Source organism: Rhinatrema bivittatum, chromosome 5 (assembly GCF_901001135.1).
Source record: "Rhinatrema bivittatum chromosome 5, aRhiBiv1.1, whole genome shotgun sequence".
Taxonomy (NCBI): domain Eukaryota; kingdom Metazoa; phylum Chordata; class Amphibia; order Gymnophiona; family Rhinatrematidae; genus Rhinatrema; species Rhinatrema bivittatum.
The window spans coordinates 368975512-368989970 of record NC_042619.1 but is presented as its reverse complement, the minus strand read 5'-3'; the positions used below and the strand labels follow the sequence as shown (position 1 = coordinate 368989970).

Genomic DNA, 14459 nt, shown 5'->3' with positions numbered 1-14459 from the left:
TGTCAGCAGTGGAGAACCCATGCAATTGGGTAGATCTCCACTGACTCCCGAAGAAAGGAGGAGGCGCCGCTCGCTGGGCCTTTGTCTCTACTGCGGAGGCAAGGGGCACTTCCTCGCCAATTGCCCGGAACGTCCAGGAAATGACCGTGCCTAGGTTATACCGAGGAGCTACACCTAGGCTCTACAGGATCAGCTCCTCTATGTACCTTGCCAGTGACTCTGAAATACCCCGGTGGGGAACTCCAGATCCGCGCTTTCATCGATTCTGGTGCTGAGGGGAATTTCATTGTGGCCGACTTGGTGAATCAGCTGTCTCTCCCCACGCTACAGAAAGTTCCCCCACTGCGGATTTCCTCTATCCGGGGCACCCTGCTCCCTGGTGTCATCACCTGTTCCACAGCCCCCTTGACTCTCCAGACAGGCTTATTCCATTCGGAGGAGATCTCTCTGCTAGTCCTGGAGCGAGCTGTGCACCCCCTGGTTCTTGAACTACCCTGGTTGCGACAGCATTCGCCCGTAATTCAGTGGGACAACTTTCAGCTAACCCGATGGAGTCCCTTTTGTTTTGAACATTGTTTACGTCTCCCACGTCCTCTGAAAACCTTGCACCTCTGCTCCTCGCTTCTGCTGCCTGAGCCATATCAAGACTTCGCTGACGTCTTTTCCAAAGAGATGGCTGAAATACTCCCTCAACACCGGCCTTTTGATTGCCCTATTGACTTGTTGCCGGGCACCATGCCTCCCCGTGGCCGGGTGTACCCTTTGTCTTTGCCAGAGACTACTGCTATGTCTCAGTATGTGACTGAGAACCTTGCCAAGGGCTTCATTCGTCCTTCTCGCTCGCCTGCTGGAGCCAGCTTCTTCTTTGTGGCCAAAAAGGATGGCTCCCTCCATCCATGTATAGACTATCGTGGCTTGAATGCCATCACCAAGTGAGACCGGTATCCGCTTCCTTTGATCCCTGAGCTTTTGGACCGCCTTCAGGGAGCACGCATCTTCACCAAGCTAGACCTCCGAGGGGACTATAACCTCGTCCGCATTCGCCCCGGGGATGAGTGGAAGACGGCCTTTAATACCAGGGATGGGCATTACGAGTACTTGGTAATGCCCTTTGGACTCTGCAGTGCCCCAGCCATCTTCCAGAACCTCATGAACAAGGTCCTACGCGACATGCTCCCCTCACATGTCATTGTCTATCTCGATGACGTGCTCATCTTCTCCAAGGATCTGAAGACTCACCGTCGCCACGTCGCACAAGTCCTGCAGGCTCTCCGAGACAATCACTTGGACGCCAAGCTTGAAAAATGCGTTGAGGCTGAGGCCCTGCCCTTCCTCAGGTATATCATCTCCTCCACAGGATTCTGAATGGACCCCGAAAAAGTAGCTGCCATAACTAGGTGGCCTCAACCCAAGGGTCTCAAGGCCCTCTAGAGATTCTTGGTCTTCGCTAACTTTTACAGACATTTCATTCCACAGTACTCGCATCGGGTCGCTCCCCTTACTGCCCTGACCCGCAAGGGAGCCGACGCCAAGAACTGGCCTGACGCTGCGGTTGCAGCTTTCACCGACTTGAAAGAGGCATTCTTCACGGACACCTGTCTCCGTCATCCAGATCCCGCCAGACCTTTCATCGTCGAGGTCAACGACTCCGGAGAGCTCCTGCCATGTTCTTACTTCTCCAGGAAGTTTTCCCCCGCCGAGCTTAATTACTCCATCAGCGACAAGGAGCTGCTGGCGATCAAACTCACCTTTGAAGAATGGAGGCAATGGCTCGAGGGGGCCCGACACACGACCACCGTATATACGGATCACAAAAACTTAGAGTTTCTGTCCCAGGCTCAACGACTAAACCCTCGCCAAGCCCGCTGGGCCCTGTTCTTCAGTCGCTTTGATTTCGTTTTACAATACCGGCCGGCGGCCAAGAATCTCCGAGCTGATGCTCTCTCTCGGACTTCCTTTTCCGAAGAAAACCAAGAGCCTCCACAGTATATCCTTGACCCTAGTAAGATTCGCCTGTCTGCCCTGACGGTCCTCTCCCAAGATAGGACCATGGTCCCCTGACGAGACCGTTTAAAGACACTACGCTGGGCTCATGACTCCCTCACTGGAGGACACGCAGGACGCGAGAGAACCCTGGAACTCCTTAACCGCTTCTACTGGTGGCCCAACATCCGACAAGATGTGCGCACCTACGTTGGTTCCTGTCCCACCTGTGGCCATCAAAAGCCCAGTCCTGGACCCCCATGCGGTCTCCTACAGCCTCTGCTGGTTCCCACAGAGCCCTGGACTCATCTAGCTACAGACTTCATGGTGGACTCGCGGTCAAACGGTTATCTGGGTTACTGTCGACCGCTTCTCTAAGATGGTGCACCTAGTTCCATTGACCAAGTTACCCTCTGCACCCGAACTAGCTCTCCTCTTTGCCCAGCATATTTTCAGGCTACACGGCCTCCCGCAGGACATCGTTTCCGACCGAGGACCCCAGTTTGTTGCACGCTACTGGAGGGCTCTCTGCAAGTGCTTCAAGGTAAAGCTCAGCTTCTCTACAGCTTTCCACCCGCAGAGTAACGGACAGTCCGAAAGAATGAATCGGTCTCTGAAAACCTACCTTCGAGCCTTCATCAATGAAAAACAAGACAATTGGTCGGAACTACTGCCCTGGGCCGAGTTTGCCTATAACAATCAAGCTCATGCAGCCACCGGGCTCTCACCATTCCAGCTAGTCTACGGGAAACAGCTGAGACCTCCACTTCCCCTCGCTATCCCCAGCGCCTCTCCTGCCACCCAGTTGACGGCGCACCAGCTACAGACCTTGTGGCAGAGGACCCAGAACAAGCTGCTCCGCTCAGCCTCTTCCGCCAAACAGGCGGCTGACCGCCACCGGCGACCAGCCCCTACCTACCAGCCAGGAGACCGGGTCTGGCTTAGCACCAAAAACGTCCGTCTCCGTCTCCCCTCACGAAGATTTGCGCCCAGATTCTGTGGGCCGTTCCAGGTCGCCGAAAGAGTGGGGCCAGTTTCGTATTGGCTGAGGTTGCCGTCCTCCCTTCGAGTCCACAATGTTTTCCACGTATCCTTGCTTAAGCCCATAGTCCTCTCCCGCTATCACCGCAAACCTCCGGATCCTCCTTCTACTGCCATCGACGATGATCCCACTTACCAGGTACACGAGGTCCTGGACGTTCGCTTCTACAACCGCAGGTGGGAATATCTACTCGCATGGGAAGGTTGCGGTGATGAGGACAACACCTGGGAACCTAGCCGCAACATCCTGGACAAGTCCTTGTTGCAGCAGTTCCATCGTGACCACCCGGAGAAACCCGGTCCTCTCAAGAGGGGCCGTAAAGGGGTGGGGGGGTACTGTTGCGGTCTCTACCGCTTCCCTCCGCTTAGGGCTCAAACCTGCCTACCTCCGCTTCAGGAATCACCGCATTCCGCCCGCTCTGGACCCCGGGGTCTTCTCTCACTCCACGTGGCGGCCGCCATTACGTGCCTGCTTCTTGTCAGTCTCGCGCACGCCCGTCATGAGCGCTCAACTCCCGGAAGCCTGGCCCCACCCATGCTGCTGATGTCACGCCCAAGCCCCGATATAACCGGCGCTCAAACTCTCTCTCATTGCCTTGCAACGAGGTTCACAACTCCATAGTTGTTCTTAGTTGCGTTCCTGGTGATCTCCACGTTTCCTGCTTCTGACTCCGGTTTGCTTCTGACTCCGCTTCAGCCAGCTCCCTGCCTCTGACTCCGGTTTGCCTCTGATTCCACTTCAGCCTGCCTCTGACTCCGGTTTGCCTCTGACTCTGCTTCTGCCTGCTGCCTGCCTCCGACTCCGGTTTGCCTCTGACTCCGCTTCAGCCTGCAGCCAGCCTCTGACCCCGGCCTGCTTCCGCTTCAGCCTATAGCCTGCTTCAGCCTCTGGTTTGCTACCGACTCCGCTTCAGCCTACAGCCTGCTTCAGCCTACAGCCTGCTTCAGCCTCCGGTTTGCTACTGACTCCGCTTCAGCCTACAGCCTGCTTCAGCTTCCAGTTTGCTACAGACTCCGCTGCCGCCCACTGCCCTGCCTTCAGCCGGCCCTCGGCCATGTACAGCCGGTCCCCTGCTTCCCGGGTACCTTGGACTTCCTTTCCTTCCTGTTTGCTCTGGTCCCGGTCTAGCCTATCTCAGTCCCTGGACTTTCTGCCTGTATTTCCAAGTCCCGAGGTCCCAGTGCCCTACGGGCTCCTCCCAGGGGGCTCCTGGTTCCTAGGTGAACACCTCCTGCCTGTGGCTCCGTCCCCCGGACTACCCTGTCACCCTAGGTAGGCCGGCCCAAGGGTCCACTATCTCGCCAGCAGTGTCCAACTGCAACACCCTTGGTCTGACCCAGTATGGCATGTTCTTATGTTCTGTTACACACACACACACACACACACACCAGTCTCTCTCTCATTTCCATGCTCGCTCTCCACGTGCATAGGCTTCTCATTCCACTGAGAGGAGAGGATCACCTTGCTGGTGGCTGAAAGGAATCAGTAAGTTTTTGCTTGGGACATTGTCTTTTTTAAAAGTATTGGGGCAAAGTTAAATATTTGCGAATATTATTTAGTGTGTTTGTGTGTTTATGCCTTTAATAGTCAGAAAGGCAGTGAATAAACAAGTTAGACTGTATTTTTAAATAGTCAATAAGGTGGCAGTAGGTAGGCAGTGAATAAACAAGTTAGACTGTATTTTTAGTCAGTCAATAAGGTAGCAGTAGGTACTGTGTTTATTTTTAAAAGTCTGCAGAACTGAGTGTTCTCCAGACTTTTCAAGAACTGAGTGTTTGTATTTAATACTAACTGAGTGTTTGTATTGAAAAAAAAAAACCCACAAAAAAAAAACCCAACCCAAAAATTAGCCAGAAGCTAGAAATAAGCTAGGAGCAGTGTATACCTAAGTAAAAAAGTTGAATAGTTCAGCTCAGTTACTCACCTTGGAAAGGTGTTGAGGTAGTATGATTGGGTTTGAATAGGGACCAACATTTGTTAATCAAGAGAGCAGTGAGTCACTCAGGCTGGCTAACTGAAGTTAGACTGTTTGTATTTCCCACCCCTCGCCCATTCCTTAATTTATAGGCAGGTGCCACTTTAAAAAAAAACAAACCATCAACAAAAACTTTATTGAGAATTCAATCAGACCCCGGTAGGCCACTACCAGACACATAGTGAATTCACTAATACATTTAAAGGACGTTAGACACATTCCTACTCCCATAGCAACCTAAACCTTAACTAGGAACTGATCAGAATTGAGATGAAGGCAGCAGTCCAGCAGCAAGAGGAGGGCTTCCCAGTCTTTTGCATAGAGTGTCACATGTATGATTTTTTACCCACCGGTGAGAAGTTGTACATGTGCATGAGATGCAAAGAGCTCCTGGCTCTCAGAGAACAAGTCCGATCTCTGGAGGCTAGAGTGGCAGACCTGGAAGAGCTGAGGCAGACAGAGAGGTATATAGATGAGACTTTCAGGGACATAGTAGTCAAGTCCCAACTTCAGACTGGCAGCCCTGGTGCTGCCTTGGAGGAAGAAGGTCTCATGATGGGAGAGCATCATCCAGGTGCAGCAGGAAAGGATCCTGTAGCAAGAACCTGCTCTCCAGGTGATGCATTGTCCTTTCGCACTGAGGATATCTCCCCAAGGCCTACTGCCCAGGAAGGAAGGGTTAGGTTGGCCGTCATAGTTGGTGATTCGATTATTAGGAATGTAGGCAGCTGGGTGGCCGGTGGGCATGAGGATCGCCTGGTAACATGCATACCTGGTGCAAAGGTGGCGGATCTCACGCGTCACCTAGATAGGATTTTAGACAGTGCTGGGGAGGAGCCGGCTGTCGTGGTACATGTAGGCACCAATGACATAGGAAAATGTGGGAGGGAGGTTCTGGAAGCCAAATTTAGGCTCTTAGGTAGAAAGCTTAAATCCAGAACCTCCAGGGTAGCATTCTCTGAAATGCTCCCTGTTCCATGCGCAGGTCACCAGAGGCAGGCAGAGCTCCGGAGTCTCAATGCGTGGATGAGACGATGATGCAAGGAAGAGGGATTCAGTTTTGTTAGGAACTGGGGAACCTTTTGGGGAAGGAGGAGTCTCTTCCGAAGGGATGGGCTCCACCTTAACCAGGGTGGAACCAGACTGCTGGCGCTAACCTTTAAAAAGGAGATAGAGCAGCTTTTAAACTAGAACAAAGGGGAAAGCCGACAGTTGCTCAGCAGCGCATGGTTCGGAGAGAGGTATCTTCAAAGGATACTAATGATGCATTAGAATTAGGGCATCCCAACAGTGAGGTTCCAATAATTAGAAAAATAGTCCAAGTGCCTGTAACTAAAAACTCACCTAAGCTAAAAAATTCGAACTTATCCCTATCAATTAAAAAGCAGAATGAAAATACAAACAAAAAACAAACTTTGAAATGTTTGTATGCTAATGCCAGAAGTCTAAGAAGTAAGATGGGAGAATTAGAATGTATAGCAGTGAATGATGACATAGACTTAATTGGCATCTCACAGACATGGTGGAAAGAGGATAACCATTGGGACAGTGCTGTACCGGAGTACAAATTATATCGCAATGACAGAGAGGAGCACTTGGGAGGAGGTGTGGCGCTATATGTCCGGGATGGCATAGAGTCCAACAGGATAAACATCCTGCATGAGACTAAATACAAAATTGAATCTTTATGGGTAGAAATCCCTTGTGTGTCAGAGAAGACTATAGTGATAGGGGTATACTATCGTCCACCTGGTCAAGATGGTGAGACGGACAGTGAAATGCTAAGAGACACATTCAGAGGTATCCATTGTAAAATTGACATCATTAAAGAATTTGTGACCTTACAAGTGATGAAAATTCTAAAAAGAGGAGTCGATTTGTACACTGCACTCTCTGCTAGCTGCATTGTACAAATCAATTCCATTTTATCACTTATAAGGTTAAAAATTCTTTAATGCTGTCTGTTTTACAATGGATACCTCTGAATGTGTCTGTAACACCATCCCCCTAACCTCAACTCACCTCCTGAAAACTCAAAGTGCCCCCTTACAATGGACCATATATAGAATATCAGACTGAGCCCTAGAAAGAGTCTTTCTCTCTCTCTTCCCCCAATAATGTTCACCAAGCTCCTGCATCTAACAAGGAGCTGTAGTAAAGTGGCATGCATAAGATATGTGCAGACATGCGCACATAGAGGTAGATTTTAATAAGTGCGCGCGCTACCTGGCATGCACACATGGACATGCCAATTTTATAACATGTGCGCACCGACATGCACATGTTATAAAATTGGCAGGCCACATGCCCGCATAAGAGGGGATAGATGTTTGCTAGTTTCGCGTGGCAACACATTGCGGCCCCTCCCAGTTCCGTCCCAGTCCTCTTCAATTAAGGAGCAGACTGGGAGGGAACTTCCCTACCTCCTACCCTAGCCTCCCTTCCCCTTTCCTCCCTAAAACTTAAGTCCTATCTTTTTTTTTCTCTTTTTTTTCCCAAAGTAAATTGCGTGCGCTGGCAGCCTGCCAGCACGCGAGGCTCCAGGACAGCAATCAATGCTGCTGTCCCAGATCGCCCCTTGCAGGAAGGCCGGCATGTATGCGCATACCAGCCTTTACGTGCGTGGCAGGGCCTTTTTGAAAATAGGCTCGGCGCGTGCAAGGCCCGGCCACGCGCATAAAGGCCAGATTTTAAGCGCAGGGGAGATTTAAAATCCGTCCATTAGGTTATAAAATAGCACATATTTTGTGTGGAGCAGTATACGTGCGTTTATGGGAGCATGTGTAGCCCTTTTAAAATCTACCCTATACTGTACTCTCAGTTTCCTATGTATACTAAAATGTCTGCGAGGTACACGCATACCTGCCAAAAAGGATGTGACAAATGCACATCCCTGCTTTTGAGCCTGATCAATGCCAACATCTTACCCAACCCAGTGTTTTGAGTCCATGAACCCAGTGCTTAGGAAAGAAAGTAACTCCCCAGCATGTAGAATTATTTTATGTGTCCCTAGCAGTGATTACAATTAAAATCTAAATGTTTCCAAATCTGCTCTTTTTCTGGGTCAAGAAAAGGCATATTATCATCCCTAGCAAAAACAAAACAAAACAAAAACTATCTGTTCTTGCTGTTGTTACATGTTCTGTTTAAGCCACATTTCTAGTTTTTAACTAAAAGTATTTGTAGCCATCAGCACTAAAATTTCTTTGTTCAGTTTTTCATAAGACAATGAAAATCCTACTGGGTTAACTACCACAAATGCAGTACAAAGTCTGTTTGACATTTATATTATAGCATATAATAACGTTAGTAGCTAGATACAGGATGTGGTATAATATTTGGTATAATTTATTTTATCTTATTTTACTTTTACAGGCGCAGCTAGTAATCTACCATGCAAACGTCCTGCACCAAAACCTTCAGTGTTATCAAGAGTACCTTCTGCATTTTGCAAAGTATTTTCACGAAAGTTATCATCCAGGAAGAAGTCAAGAGTCTCAAATGATCTTAGAAACTAGCTATTACATTGCTAAACACCAAAATCTATACACGGATTTTTATGCTGAATGTAATAAACAAATCTGTTATGAAATATGGTTTTTATTTTATGAAAATCAAATCTGAAAATTAAACTTTCTTTGAGGACAAGCAAGATGTGAGAGTCCTCACAGATAGAGTGATGTCATTGGACAAAGCCCTGGCTAGAAGCTTTCCTGCATTGATTTTAGAGCTGCAAAAGCTCTTCTGAGCATGTATAGGATTATCCCACATTGTTGCCATTGTGCACAGACTCCTTCAGGGCCTTTTTTTCTGCAGAGTTGGTCAGTCACAACAACATTGAGGTAAACTCATGTTTTTTCTGCTGCCCTTCAGCCATTCCTTTGACATGGGACCCTTCGGAGCCTAGACCAGGACCTTCAGGTATCCAACCACCATGTCCCCCTCTAGTTCCTAGAGGGATGGGTGCTGATCCTTATGATACCTGGGCTGATGATACCTCAACAGACACCAATGATTTACCTTCACCCACTGAGAGTAGGAAGCGTTCTCCTCCAGAGGACCTCTCCTTTATAAACTTTGTGAAGGAAATTTCTGAATTGGTTCCCTTTCAATTACAGACGGAACAGGATGATAGGCACCAAATGATGGAGTTGCTCCAATTCCTGGATGCCCCCAAGGTAATCACCTCTATTCCCATCCATCAGGTCCTTCTCGATCTCCTCAAGAAGAACTGGGAACATCCTGGATCAATTGCTCCAGTACGCAGGAAAGCTGACACTACCTATTTGGTGCATCAGCCCCAGGTTTTCAAAAATCACAGCTTGATCACCACTCGGTCATGGTAGAGTCTGCACAAAAGAGGGCAAAGAGGTTGAAGCCTCACTCGTCTGTTCCTCCTGGAAAGGAACAGAAGTTCTTAGATGACATTGGTTGCCGAGTATTCCAAGGGGGCCATGCTCATCTCCCGAATTTCCGCCTATCAGCTTTATATGACCCAATATAACAGGGTCATTTTTAAGCAGATACAGGACTACTCAGACTCCCTGCCTCAGCAATTTCAAGAACAATTACAAACCCTAGTAAACAAGGATTTTGAGGCAGACAAGCATGAGATTAGAACATCTTATGACATTTTTTACACTTCTACCAGAGTGTCTGCAGCTGCTATTTCGGCGAGACGGTGGGCCTGGCTCAAGTCTTCTGACCTTCGTCCAGAAGTACAAGACAGGTTATCCGACCTACCTTGTGTCTGAGATAATCTGTTTGGCGATCAGATTCAATGGACGGTGGCAGAATTAAAGGACCATCATTAGACCCTAAGACAGCTCTCTTTGATGCCTTCCAAATTCTCCTTAAAACAGCCCTTCAGAAAGGACTCTAAGAAGTCATTCTTCCACCACCACCAACTGGATCACATGCCACGAGACCTTATCGAAAACCACAGTCTCATCAAGCCCGTAAACAAAATCCACAAGCAGCTCCTCAACCAGGACCTGCTTCAGGTTTTTGACTTCCACTTAGAGAGCAGCAGCCAAATTCCTCTGTCGCACATACCAGTGGGAGGTCGATTGTGCCACTTCCACAACATGTGGCATTCAATCACATCCGACCAATGGGTATTAGCAATCATTGCTCAGGGTTACCATCTGAACTTTCTCGTCCTGCCACCGGACTCCCCACCTCAACAGATGTGGAGAACATCCGAACACTCCATTCTTCTGGATCAAGAGGTTTCCCTCCTTCTCCAGTCAAGAGCAATAGAACCCGTTCCATACTCTCAGCAAGGCCTAGGGTTCTATTCCCGGTACTTCCTAATCCCCAAAATATCGGGAGGCGTCCGTCCTATTCTGGACCTACGGGCCCTCAACAAGTACCTCCAGCGAGAAAAGTTCAAGATGGTCACCTTGGGATTGCTTCTACCTCTTCTACAAAGAGGAGACTGGCTCTGCTTTCTGGACCTCTAGGACGCATACACCCATATTGCAATAAGTCCAGCTCATCGCAAGTACCTGAGGTTCCTAGTAAGCCCCAAGCACTATCAATACAGAGTGCTTCCATTCGGCCTAGCGTCTGCACCACGAGTCTTTACAAAATGCCTCGTAGTCGTCGCAGCCTTCCTCAGGACACAAGGTGTTCACGTCTACCCCTATCTGGACGACTGGTTAATCGGGGCTCCCACTCAGCAAGCTGCTCTGTCCTCCCTCAACCTTATACACACTAATTTCGTTAGGATTTCTCTCGTCAATTATGACAAATCCTACTTAGTCACATTTCAAACCTTGTCGTTCATTGGGGCAGACTTGGACACCTTGCAGGCAAAGGCTTTTCTGCCTCGACAGCGAGCTCTCACTCTCATGTCTCTTGCACACCAGCTGCAATCTCAGCACTCTGCGACTGCACGCCAATTTTTCGTCCTCCTGGGACATATGGTGTCCTCAGTCCATGTCACACCAATGGCCCACTTGGCCATGAGACTCATGCACTGGACTCTGAGGTCTCAATGGATTCAAGCTATTCAGCCTCTGTGGGCCATTGTCCATGTCACCGACTCACTCCGTCTGTCTTTTGCCTGGTGGAAAAATCAGACCAATCTCCTCCAGGGATTGCCCTTCCAGGTTCCAAATCCTCAAATCATTCTCATCACCGATGCTTCCAACCTCGGGTGGGGAGCCCACGTAGCCGATCTGCAGACACAAGGCTCTTGGTCTCCAGAGGAAGCCAAACAAATAAATTTCCTGGAACTTCGAGCAATCAGATATGCTCTCAGGGCTTTTCAGGATCGCCTCTCAAATCAAGTCATCCTGATTCAGAAGGACAACCAGGTGGCTATGTGGTACATCAGCAAGCAGGGAGGTAAGGGCTCCTTCCTTCTGTGTCAGGAAGCTGCACAGATATGGGCGGAAGCTCTCTCCCATTCGATGTACCTCAAGGCCACCTACTTACCGGGAGTGGATAATGTGCTGGCAGACAAGCTGAGTCGCATCTTTCAACCGCATGAGTGGTCTCAACCCCTCAGTAGCAAACTCCATAAGAACATAACATAAGAAATGCCATACTGGGTCAGACCAAGGGTCCATCAAGCCCAGCATCCTGCTTCCAACAGTGGCCAATCCAGGCCACAAGAACCTGGCAAGTACCCAAAAACTAAGTCTATTCCATGTTACCATTGCTAATGGCTGTGGCTATTCTGTAGGTGAACTTAATAGCAGGTAATGGACTTCTCCTCCAAGAACTTATCCAATCCTTTTTTAAACACAGCTATACTAACTGCACTAACCACATTCTCTGGCAACAAATTCCAGAGTTTAATTGTGCGTTGAGTAAAAAAGAACTTTCTCCGATTAGTTTTAAATGTGCCCCATGCTAACTTCATGGAGTGCCCCCTAGTCCTTCTACTATCCGAAAGAGTAAATAACTGATTCACATCTACCCGTTCTAGACCTCTCATGATTTTAAACACCTCTATCATATCCCCCCTCAGCCACCTGTTTGGACAAATCCAATTGATGGGCTAACCTGTCAAGTTCTAAATCCCTCAGTGCTTGCCTGGCCCATTCCAATCTACTCCATACTTTGGGGTCCAAGGTGCGTTTATGCAACATTTCACATTTAGCAATGTTTTGTAATAATCCAATCGTATTCTTCCATAGAAACATAGAAATGACGGCAGAAGAAGACCAATAGGCCCATCCAGTCTGCCCAGCAAGCTTTCACATTTATTTTCTCATACTTATCTGTTACTCTGACCGCTGAGTTCAGGGTCCTTATTGGTAGCTTTTTGATTTTGATTTCCTTCCACCCCCACCATTGATGCAGAGAGCAGTGTTGGAGCTGTATCAAAGTGAAGTATAAGGCTTAATGTTTGAGGGTATTAACCGTGGTATTGAGCAAGTTACCCTGATGTTTGTGTGCTCATACTGCTCAGATCAATGCCTTGTTAGATGCTGGCTGGATGTAAATCCTATTTCTTCATTCCCCCTGCCGCTGAAGCAGTGAGCTGCGCTGGATATGCATTCAAAGTGAAGTATCAGGCTTAGGGGTAGATCTTTAAAAAATACGCGATCACGTACTTTTGTTCACACACCAGGCGCGAACAAAAGTACGCTGGATTTTATAAGATACATGCTTAGCTGCGCGTATCTTATAAAATCCGGGGTCAGCGCGCACAAGGGGGTGCACATTTGTGCAACCTGCGCGCGCCAAGCCCAGCGCGTGCTGGCTGTTCCCTCCGAGGCCGCTCCGATTTCAGAGCAGCCTCGGAGGGAACTTTCCTTCGCCCTCCCCCCACCTTCCCCTCCCTTCCCCTAACTAACCCACCCCCCCGGCCCTATCTAAACCCCCCCCCTAACTTTGCGCGCGCTGGCTGGCAGCCCCGCTCCATCCTCCGGTCCCAGGGGCTGATCCGGAGGCCTCGACCACGCCCCCAGGCCGGCGCCATGTTCCCGGGCCCGCCCCCGAAACGCTGCGGCACCCCCCCCCCCCCGAAATGCCGTGTCGTTTCGGGAACGCCCCCGGACACGCCTCCTCCTGCCCCTTTTCGAAAGCCCCGAGACTTACGCGCATCCCGGGGCCTATTTTGCATAGGCCACCGGCGCACGTAAATCCGGAAGGATTTACGCGCGCAGGCCTTTTAAAATCCGCCCCATAATTTGTTAGGAGTACTAACCGCCACAATAAGCAAGCTACTCCCATGCTTATTTGTTTACTCAGACTGTGCAATTCAGTCCTTTGTTGTTATCTGAATATAAATCCTCTTTTCTTCATTTCCCTGCCGTTGAAGCAGTGATATGTGCTGGATATGCTTTCCAAGTGAAGTAACAGGCTTTAAATTGGTTTGGGGTAGTAACCGCCGCAGCAAGCAAGCTACTGTTGCGACCGTCTGCGGCGGCTTCGCCCAGCCTACCTTATTCTTCTTGCGGCTCCTCCCACTCACCTCGGACTTCTGGCTGCCGCGGCATCTGTCTGCCGACCTCTCGGGAGTCCCCTGACCGACTTTGGTGCTGCTTGCACCATGCTCCTCCAAGGTACCATAGCACACGCCGCCCTCATCTTTATTTCCTCGTTGGTGCGAACCTCAGGGGCATCCCCCTGAGATGACGTCATGCTGCCCGGATATTTAAGCCTACCACTTTTGCTAGCTAATCGAGTTAGCAACCCCCCCGGATTACTATGGATGGGATTCGCTCTCCGTACCGAAGCTACTCTGCCACTCCAGCATTTATCTGGAACTCTTATCACTAATGGGATACCCACTCCTTGGGGGCCTCTTCTGCTTCTTTCAGGTGCTATCAGGAAACCGGTACTTGCTCCTCGAGGGCCCATGTTCCCTGAGTCACTGCCTGCATCTACAACCCTTTCTACTTGGAAGACTTCACTAACAGTTTCCATCTGTGAGTACAACTACCATCTATACAAGAGGATCAGTGAACACCAGGAGTTCTTTATTCTACACAAAACATCATAAAAAGCCCGACTCGGGCCGAGTTTCGCTCTTTGAGCTGCTTCAGGGACTAACAGAACAAAACAAATAAATCACATATAAAAACATATAAACAAAAATAAAAACATATACACCAAACATACATAATGAAATTATATGAAAAAATATGAAATAAAAAACACAAACATAATTATTAACAATAGACAATACTTTATGACAAAAATGTTGTAACATGGTCTAATCAATAAAATGACATCACTCCTTATAAAAAAGATAAAATCTGTATGTGTGATTCTATATGTATATTCATATATAAATTCATATATAAGTTAATAACTGTGGAGTACCTATTGTATGTAATGCCGGTGGTTTCTCTCCATACAGCAGTTCAGCCTCTTAAGAAATGTCTTCAAGACAAACAGTGAAAGATATTGTAACAAATTAAGATCACTTTATGAAACAATGTACCACATCTTGATACAATGTACCACATGGATGTCTACCTAAAGTTAATGTGT

The 14459-nt window shown here is 48.6% G+C and overlaps 1 long non-coding RNA gene across 1 annotated transcript in view; it reads left to right on the top strand.

The window, feature by feature from the left end:
- LOC115093085 overlaps positions 1-8551 on the top strand; it is a 102801-nt gene extending 94250 nt beyond the window's left edge. Inside the window, exon 3 of the long non-coding RNA XR_003857164.1 lies at positions 8376-8551. This is a non-coding gene — a long non-coding RNA (uncharacterized LOC115093085). The remainder of the gene's footprint in view (positions 1-8375) is intronic.
- The last annotated feature ends 5908 nt before the right edge of the window (positions 8552-14459 follow it).